Raw genomic sequence first — 9,634 nt, forward strand, 5'->3', positions numbered from 1 at the left:
TGGGGGCAACAGGTACCGCCGCCCCCTCCTCCCCGGACACCCCGCGCCGGGACCCCCCCGCCGCCTCTCCCGAGGGGACACCCCCAAATGGGGACGTTCTTCCAGCTCCTCAAGGGGGGGCCCCTCCAAAGGGGGTCTCTGCTAGGGGGACCCCAGTTCACCTCTCCCATGGGGACCCCCCCAAAATGGAGACCTTCTTCCAGCTCCCCAAGGGGGGACCCCACTCAAGGGGCAGCTTTTCTAGGGGGACCCCAGTTCACCTCTCCCATGGAGTCCCCCCCAAATGGGAACCTCCTTCTGGCTTCCCAAGGGGCACCTTTTGCCACCCCTCCAAATCAGGGGACCCCTCTCAAAGGGACCTCTCCCAGAGTCACCCTTGTACTTTTCCCATGGGGACACCCCCAAATGGGACCTCTTTCCATCTCTTCGATGGGAGGGGGGGACACACATCCTTGGCTACCTCTCCTGGGGGACCCCTCTCAAGGGGACCCTTCCAGGGAGGGCCCTGCCCACTCCTCCCATGGGGATGTCTCCAAATGGGGACCTGAATCCCCCACTCCATGGGGGGACATCTCCCAGCTGTGATCTCCTTCCACCTCCTCAAGGGGACCCCCTCCAGAGGGGCCTCTTCCAGGGGGACCCATGCCCACCTCTCTTGAGACCCCCTTCCCCCCTAAATGGGGGACCTCCTTTCATCTCTGCAAGGGGGGGCCCTTGGCCACCTCTCCAAATGGGGGACCTCTCCAATGGGGGATCCCCATCTACCTCTCCTTGGGAGATGTCTCCAAATGGGGCACCTCCTCCTCCTCCCAAGGGGATGTCTCCAACGAGGACCCTCTTCTGCCCCTCCAAATGGGACCCTCTGGCCTCTCTCAGGGGGACATTGCAAATGGGGGAGCTCCTTCCACCTCTTCAGGGGGACCCCCTCCAAAAAGGTTCTCTCCCAAAAGATATATCCTCTCCAAGAACATCCTTTGCAAATGGGGAGCCCTCTCCCATCTCTTCAAGTGGGGGATCCCCTCCAAAGAGACCCCTTTTATCTCTTTAAAGGGGACACTTCCAAATGGGAAGATCCCTTCTGCCTCTCCCGGAAAGGACCTTCTGAGGGGCAATCCTCACTCTAAAGGGGACCCCTCCGAGGTCTCCTCTCCACGCTGACCTCTCTCTCTCTCACTTCCAGCCTTCCTGACCTCCAAGGGCCGCTTCCCCGCCTTCAAAGCCAAGATTGGCAAAACCAAGCGAGTCCGGACTATCTTCACCAGCGACCAGCTGGCCCGGCTGGAGAAGGAGTTTGCGCGGCAGCAGTACATGGTGGGCATGGAGCGGTGCCTGCTCGCCTCCTCCCTGCACCTCACTGAAGAGCAGGTAAGACCCACCACACTCCATCCCCACCTGCCCCCACCAACAGGGCCAGGGAGGCCCTAAAATCTTGGGGTCAATGGGTGGGACCTCGGTCATGTGCCTTAACCCCAGGGCAGGAGCTGTGTTGGGGTAGTAACTGCAAATAGTTAAAAGGGTGGAGGATCGCAGATGGGGAAACTGAGTCACGAAGTGGCAGTTCTAAGGCTACGTGGAGGGGTTGAACTTGTGTCCAGCTTAAAGCTGGATTTTCTCCACCACTGGCAGGTCCTAGCTCAGCTCCTGGGTTGCAGGGGATGGTTTTTCATCTCGCTGAGGACAGTCAGCGTGAGGATAATGGTTGGATTAGATGATCTTCACGGTCTTTTCCAACCTCGATGATTCAGGGATTCTGTGATCTGTCCTGGCCAGCCAGGGAATATCTGAGGCTGGAGGCACCGAAGGGTTTGTGGAGTGTCTGGGTATCGCCTGAGCCACGGGGGTTTAGCCAGATCACGGTCCATGGAGAAGTCAGGTTTGAAAGCCAAGCTTTACCTCCTCCTAAGGTGAAAGTCTGGTTCCAAAACCGGAGGATCAAGTGGAGGAAACAAAGCCTGGAACAGCAACAAGCCAAACTGGCCAAAATGGGTTTGTCCACCCCGCAGAGGAGCCCCGACTCGCAGAGCCCCCACGGCGAGGAGGACAAGGACTTCCCAGCGGAGTCGGAGGACAGCCAGGAGGACACAGCCTCCTCCCCCGGCTCGGGGGCAGCACCTGAACAGACTGTGGCAAAAAGCTGCTGAATCGCCCCTTCGGGCCCCTTTTCCGTGTGTATTATATGCGTGTATCATAGCTGGCAACGAGCGTATCTAATATATACAGGGCACCAATTATTTTTGCAGTGCGAAAATAAATTATTTATGCAACTCTTGGGCTCATCTTTCCCGAGGAGAAGGAGAAAGAAGAACACCACATGCCTGCAGGGGCAGCAAGCGTTCAGCGGGGGCTTGTTCATAAGAGCAAGCCCTGGAGGTTTGGGGGAGCGGGGAGCCACCTGCACAGCCCCCCCAAAATTAGCCCTGTAGCCAGTGGGTGCTGATACCTCCTTGTGCTCTAAAATAGCTCGAGGGGGACACAGCCCAGGTCCTTGTAGAGCAACTCCATCTCATCTTGTCCCGAACCTGTGATGGCATCTTGCTCTCTGGGCATTTTGGAGCTGGGAAAGTGGGGAAACCCCCTCCCTGGAGGGCAGAGCTGGGGGTGGCTTTGTGAGCTTGGCACCTGGGGTGCTATCTCAGCTAGACAAGGATTAGCCGGGTTTTAATTTTAATTGCTTGGCCCTGCTTAGGTGGATGTAGAGGTTTAAAATCCAGCAGGTTTGGGCTAGACACTGGCCTGGGGGTGAGCCAAGGGTGGGCTCCATGGGGAGCTCCACACCAGGGATGTCTGGGCAGCACCAGCTCCTGACACTTTGTTTTCTCTGTGTCTGTGCTGGGCTTGGGGATGGAGGAAGAAAAGAACCAGGTTTATCTGAGCAGGGGTGAAACCTGATGCAAGGCAAGGGGATGAGGTAAGGAGAAGGGGATGAGGTAGAGAGGTAGAGAGCAGGGGATGAAGTAAAGAAGGGGGGACAATTAATAAAGGAATGATGCGAAGAGAAGGGAACTGTGCAAGGAGAAGGGGGTTGATACAAGGAGAGGGGATGCGGCAGAGAGAAGGGGATAGTGGAAGGAAAAGGGGGATGATGGAAGGAAAAGGGGATTCAAGGAGATGGGGATGAAGGCAAAGAGAAGGGGACAATGCAAGGACAAGGGGGATGATGGAAGGAGAGGGGGGACAATTAAGAAAGGGATGGGGCAAGGAGGAGGAGGCAAGGGGGTGATGCAAGAAGAGGGGTTGAAGCAAGGAGAAGGGGATAATGCAAGGAGAGGAGACAGTGCAAAGAGGAGGAGATGATGCCAAGAGAGGGGGCGACACCAGGACAAGGGGATGGGGCATACAGAGGGGGAATAATGTCAGGAGAGCGGGATGGTGCAAGGAGAAGGGGACAATATAAGAAGGGGATGGTGCGAGGAGAGGGGGACGAGGCAAGAAGGGGACAGTGCCAGGAGAAGGGGCCGATGTGACGGAAGCTGCCCTTTGTTCCGTCTGTTTTCAGAGCCGGGATTAGCCAGCCCGTCTCAAAGAGCCCAAACTGTGCTAATGTCTCCCCAGGTCTGCTGAGCCCAGGCTGCGCCGGTGGGTTTAACCCGCTAATCTCGCATGCCAGTGGGTTTATTGCAATCAGCCCCGAGACAACAGGGCTTACGGGGGATGTTTTAATATCGCCCGGCTGGGGGCCGAGCTGATTGCGAGAGTTAAGTTGTTCTCAGGACACCTTTAATCCCCTGGGAGCTGGCAGTGCTCAGCCTCGGGCAGGATTGGGCCTTTTCCATCATGCCGGGCTGGGATGCTCCTCAGACCCCTCTGCAGGCAGTGTCCGACCAGGGAAACGTCTTTAATTAAACCTGCTGGGCTTGATTGAGTTTTTCAAAAGGTGACTTATACATAAAATGAATTAAATCATCTGAGTTTTTTTTTAAAAAGTGACTTTTATGTAACATGAATCAAACCATGTCCACCTGAGTTGTTTAAAAAAATTACTTATGAATTTAACTAAGTCCCTCAGTTTTTCAAAAAGTGACTTATACAAGATGAATTTAACCACATCCATCCGAGTTTTTCAAAGAGTGACTTATACAAGATGAATTTCACCATGTCCATCTCTCTGGCACCTTGGGATTTGACCAGAAGGCTTTTCTCATTGTGGGTTATAATCCTTGGGGGGGTGGCTGCTCCCTGGGGGTGCACAGGACTCTGGACACCTGTGTCCCCTTTCCTACCTGCCAGGGGAGAGGGGGATGCTGGGAAAGGCCATCCCCTGTCTTCTACCCAGTGAATAACCGGTTTGCAGGTCCCTTAGGGTGGGGAAGGGAGCATATCCACAGGACAAAGCGGCTGATTAATGCCCCAGTGGGGATGAGAAGAGCCAAGGGCCCAGGTCTGACCCTGATAATGGGATGCAGTTGCTGGTTTGTGGAAAAGCAGGATTCATTTGGGTCATTTTATGCCCTGCCAAGCCCCTGCCAGCCCTGGCATCCTGGAAAGGGGGCAGAAATGCAGTTTCCTTCTCCCATCAGAGACATCTCCCTCGGCAGTACGGGGAGGAGGTGATGCAGCTCAGCCCAACTCCTGGCAGCGCAACTGGAGCACGTGGCTTGGGGTCAAACCCAGGCGCAGGGATTGGGCTCATGGAAAATAAGAGGGAGAGATGCTCTGAGAGCTTTGGCAAGGTCCTGGGCTGGATCACCCCACCTGGGACAGAGCCTTGGCTCCTCTCATCCCCCAGGAAAGCCTGTGCAGAACAAGAGCTGCGCCTCCTTACTCAAACCCCAAAACCCCTCTAGTCCCTTCCCAATCTTGTGTATCACATTGTTCTCTTAAAGACGCTGTTTTTTTTCACCCGCCTGCAAAAAAAAAACAAAAACGACTTGGCTTTCAGTGACAGATAATTATAAGGAAGTGAGAATTAAGCAGCGTTATTAAGAGGATAAAGGTTATCGGCTAAAGATGCAGTGCTGAGCCTTCCCCAGTAAATCTCCAGCTCTGTAGATAAGTCGGTGGCTTGTGAGAAAGGTGGGTTGTGAGACGGGTGGGTGGATGTTTTAGGGTGGACCATTTGCCCAGAGGAACAGCCTGGCTGCAACGGATAAAACGGATGGGTGGATGCTGGGGGTGAACCCGGTGCACTGGGGAATAGGTGCAAATGGGTGGCGGGGTAAATGGGATGGGATTGGAGATGGATGGAGAGATAGGAGAAGGGATAACCGGGTGAAGCTGTGGCATACAGCTCCTCCGTGTCCCCCTCCCTGCTCTCCTTCCTGCCAGGATTATTCCTGCTGAGCCCATGGCGACGGACACGGTTTGTTTGCATGAGTCGCGTTTACTCAGGACAGCAGAAACCTGCAGGATGAGGCGTTGGGATGCGGGAGCAGCAGGACCCCTCTGCCCCCCCAGTCCCTCTGACCCAGCTGCTTTCCCAGGAGCCTTCTGCATCCCTTCCCCAAGCTGGGAGCCCATTTCTCCTCGGCTGATTGCCCCCTCACGCTCTCTTTTTTTTCGGGGGTGTGTGTGCTAAATGGGATTACCATGTGTCGAGGACGGGCTGGGGTGCTGGGGACGGCAACCCGCTGATGGCAGAGGTTCAAGGCAAAGCCCGACCAGAGGTGGGACGTGGGGCGCCGGGGTCGGCTGTGCATGTTTCCAGGCTCTGTCTCATCATGTAATCTTGTTAAATGGTCAGGGAGCATTTCCTCCTGCTTCTCCCTCCCCTTTAATTCCCGATTGAAACATCAAATAAATTTCCTGAGGCTGCCAGGCAGCTCCGATGGCTCCACGCTGCCTGGTTTCAGTGGAAATAAATAAATAAAAAAAACCCAACCAAAACCAAAACATCACGAGCAATGAGAGGAAAAGCCACAACATCCCATCTTTTGTAAGTCTTTCTGGGATGAATTTACCCCAAGCTGCCTTGCTCAGCCAAAGAGCAAAAGCACCGATTCTTTGCATTAAACTCTCAGCTGGAAGTAGCTTCTGGATGCATGAAAATAAGGGTGAAACGGGAGGACCTGGGTGGAAATGCAGGGAGGAAAGCAGGCAACTGAGACCCCTCGTTATGGGGTGAGCGCTGGAGTGGCCAAAATCTCTGGGTTTAAAAATCCTGGGTTTAAAAGGTTATTTATCCTGCAACAAGAAACACAGGGCCGTGGAGCGGGACTACAGGCTGAGCACTGTCGGAGTGAGACTCAGCAGCCCCGTGCCCAAATCCTGCGCAGGGCTGTGGGGGAGGTTGGGGGTCTGCTAAGGGAAAGCATCAGCCCATCGGGGGCTGGGTTTGCTACGGGGCACAGCGGCTCTGAAACGGCTGCTGGTGCCATCCCACCGGCTCCCCTGCTCCGTCCTCACCTCCCGTCCCAAAAGCGGGAAGACTTAGCCGGGGGGAAATCCCTCGCCAGCTCTGCTCCCAGCCACGCACACGGCAGGGCCTGCCAGAAACCACTTCGCTTCCTTTTGGTGAGACGAAATGTTAGGAAAAAGAGAAAAAATGATGAAACTTGCACCAACTCTCCCTTTGCAAATGGTTTGTGGCACAAAATCCCTCCGCTTTTTGGCACTGGCACCCCAGCATCGTTGGGACTGGGGATGTACAAGGGACCCTGGCACCAGAGACCCTCTGCAGAGGTGTGATTTTATTTTAAAAAGTTGATTAGATCATTAAATCAAGAAAGCCCTGACGGTGTAGGATGAATAAGGGGATCTCTCTGGGAGGTGTGGGACTGGCAGTCAGGTAAAATGCTTCCCAGCTCTGCTGAAACCTCCTCCTGGGCCTGAGGCTGTGATGCTCTCGTGCCTCAGTTTCCCCAGCTGCAGGAGGGGGAAATACAGCCTTGGGCACGCAGGGTAACAGCTCCTGCTCAGCACCCCTGCCGAGCGCCGAGCCGGATCCGACCCTTGCTCTTCTCCATCCTTGCCCCACTCCATCTCTATTGATTTAATAAGATGGAGAGGAATTAACGGGGCCGGAGCATTGGAATAATGAAAGATGAACAAAGGGGCAGCGCTAGTAAAGATGCTGCCAGCTTTTAATGATGAGGCCGGGCAGATCCCCTGCTAGCTGTCCCTTTGGAGTGGCGATTAAGAACATACTGTTATTGTTAAGGCAGAGAGATAAATCCCTGCACCGTTTCTGATGTGATCAGCCGGGGCTTCTCCCTACAATTTGTGATCCTATTGTGGCCGGTGTTTGCCCTGGGCAAGGAGAGTCTGGGAACCACTTATGAACCATCCTTTGGTCATTAGTCTCCTCATTAGGAGAGAACAATGTGGGAGAAAAAAGATAATTGAAGGGAGCAGCGGGTTGATCTTGCGCTCAGGCCTGTACCAGGGCTGTCTCAATGCTTAGTTTATAATTCCCAATTAATTTTGAATGTATGGTTTTGAGATGCTCTTAATACTCACAGTTGCAACCCCTGTGAAGGTGTTCAGGTCTGTGCTCGGCGGGAGGACCAGGGAGCATCCTCTGAGGCCTTGCGGGAGGGTATTAATTGATTTTTTTGGGGGTCGCCCAGGCTTTGCTGTCAGCTGGGTGTAGCCCCATCGTGGGTTCTACTCGCGGAGTCAACTCACGGTGTATTTGTGGGGACCCCAGGCAGGCGGCCGGGTCCCCAACACCCGGGAAGGGTGAGTGTGGTGGGATGCAGCAGGTCTCGCTCCCTCATTTCACATCTGGCTGAGATCTGAGGCCAGATGTGACACCACACCGAGGGGTGTGACACGGCTCCGAGGGGTGTGACACCGAGGAACAGCCCCGCTTGGATCGGGGACAACATCTCATCGAAGGGCTGGGGCAGAATCGGGCCCTGCTGAGCCTCGCAGCAGCATGGATTTAATTCTGACCTTGCCTTAGAAATACCAACCTGGGTGATAAATCAGGGGAAAGTCCCGAGGCTGTGGGGGAAGAGGTGCTTTGCCCCATAAACTTGGCAGTGGAGGAGCAGGTCCCGTCCCCATCCCCAGGGCCACCTTTCCCGGCTGGGTACAGGGCTCCCTGCCCTGGGGAGGAGGGGGAAGAGCCGTAATTCCTCAGGATGCTTGATATTATCAAGTGCTAATGAGACCTGGATGGGATTGAGGTGCTTTGCGGGCCATTAGCCCAAATTAACCTGACAATGCAGGCGGGGGCCGGTGTCTGAAGGGCGGCTGGGGTGTGTATTGGCTGTCTGGGGCTGGGGGGAGAGAAGGATGCTGCTCTCTGCCTTCCCCCGCTGCCCCTCAGCAAGGGCCCTGCATTTTCCAGGGTTCATTTTCCATCGCACAAACATGCGGTACGGGCTCCCCGAGAGGTTTGACAAGCAAGAGGTGGAATAAGGTGGTAGGGATGGGGAGGATGGGGGCGGCCTCCTCTGCAGGCCCGCGGCTGGGGTAATGTTCTCGGAGGAAAGTCGTCCGTTCCCCAAGTCCTCGTGTCCATCCCATGCTGCTGCTTGCACCAGTGCTTGGGCAGGGGAGCAAACTGGGGAGCGCTCATCTGGAAGGTAACTGTGATCTCAGGAGAACCGTTCCTGTGCCGGGCTCTTGCAGGGGGATGTAGGAGGTTGGCTGTGCTCTCGCCACCTACAACCGGGGCTCCCGTTGCTGTGTAACACCCTCAAAGTGCAGACAGTGCCAACCGCTCCCGTCCTCACCCCAGTTTGGGTTTGTTACTGGGAACTTGCAGGGTGCCGAGGATCCCCAAGGCAAAGCCACCTGTGGCCGGATCCCACTGCAAAGAGGAAAGAGGGGGTTTGCCAGAGCAGTCGAGACCGGCACCTCGTTCTGCGGCTCCCCAGCACCTCCTTGGAGGTGGCAAAGCCAAGGCAGGGTGTCACCCCAGCACGGCTAGGCACTCCCGGAGCAGGGAGCACGGACAGCAGTTATCGTTAGCCTGAGTCGTTTCTCCTTCCTAGACTTTATGATGAACCAACACACACCCGTTATCCTCTGGGGAGAAACCCCGTGCTCCTCTTTTTGCAGTGTAGATGAATCCCTGTTCCCTTCTCTCCATGGGATTCTGTGGGATCCAGCTCGGGAAGGGGCAAATCACCAGCTCCAGGAGCCACGTGATTTGAGGATGTTCCTCGTTGCCATTTTATTATTGATTTATGGATTATTATTTATTAATAGTATAGATTATCGCAGGAGAAATGGCTGCAGAAGTCTGGCACAAGGCTAAACACTAAAGGCAGTGTTCAGCACCCAATTTTTTAAGCCAGTTGTGCTTTTTTAAGGAGTAAAAAGCTTGAGCTCACGATTTCAAACTCCTTAGGTTGGCGGTGCTGGGCTAGTTATCCTAATGAGCACAAGCACACGCCTGTCTAATCAGCGACAGGAGCCCTGCGATCCATCTTCTCTCTAATGGGATGCGACCGCAAGGATGTTCTCGCTTGAAAAGAGGTTTTCCCACTTGCAGAAGGGCTCACGCCCCGGATTACAGATGCACAAAATCCCCCCGTCACGTTTTCGCGTGTGCTTGCTGTGGGTTTGGGGAAATTTCCGCCACTTCTTTCGCCCGCTGGGATGGTTTTGCGGCTGGGAGAGGGATGGAAACGGAGCCGGGCTCTCCCCACCGATGGAGGCGAGGTGTGAAATTTCTCATGGGCAAACAAGTGAGAGCTGCGGGGTGCCCAGAAGAAGGGGGACAGAAAAGAAGAAGGGGGGG

Source organism: Athene cunicularia (genome assembly GCF_003259725.1).
Source record: "Athene cunicularia isolate RWA chromosome 4 unlocalized genomic scaffold, athCun1 chr4_part1, whole genome shotgun sequence".
NCBI lineage: Eukaryota > Metazoa > Chordata > Aves > Strigiformes > Strigidae > Athene > Athene cunicularia.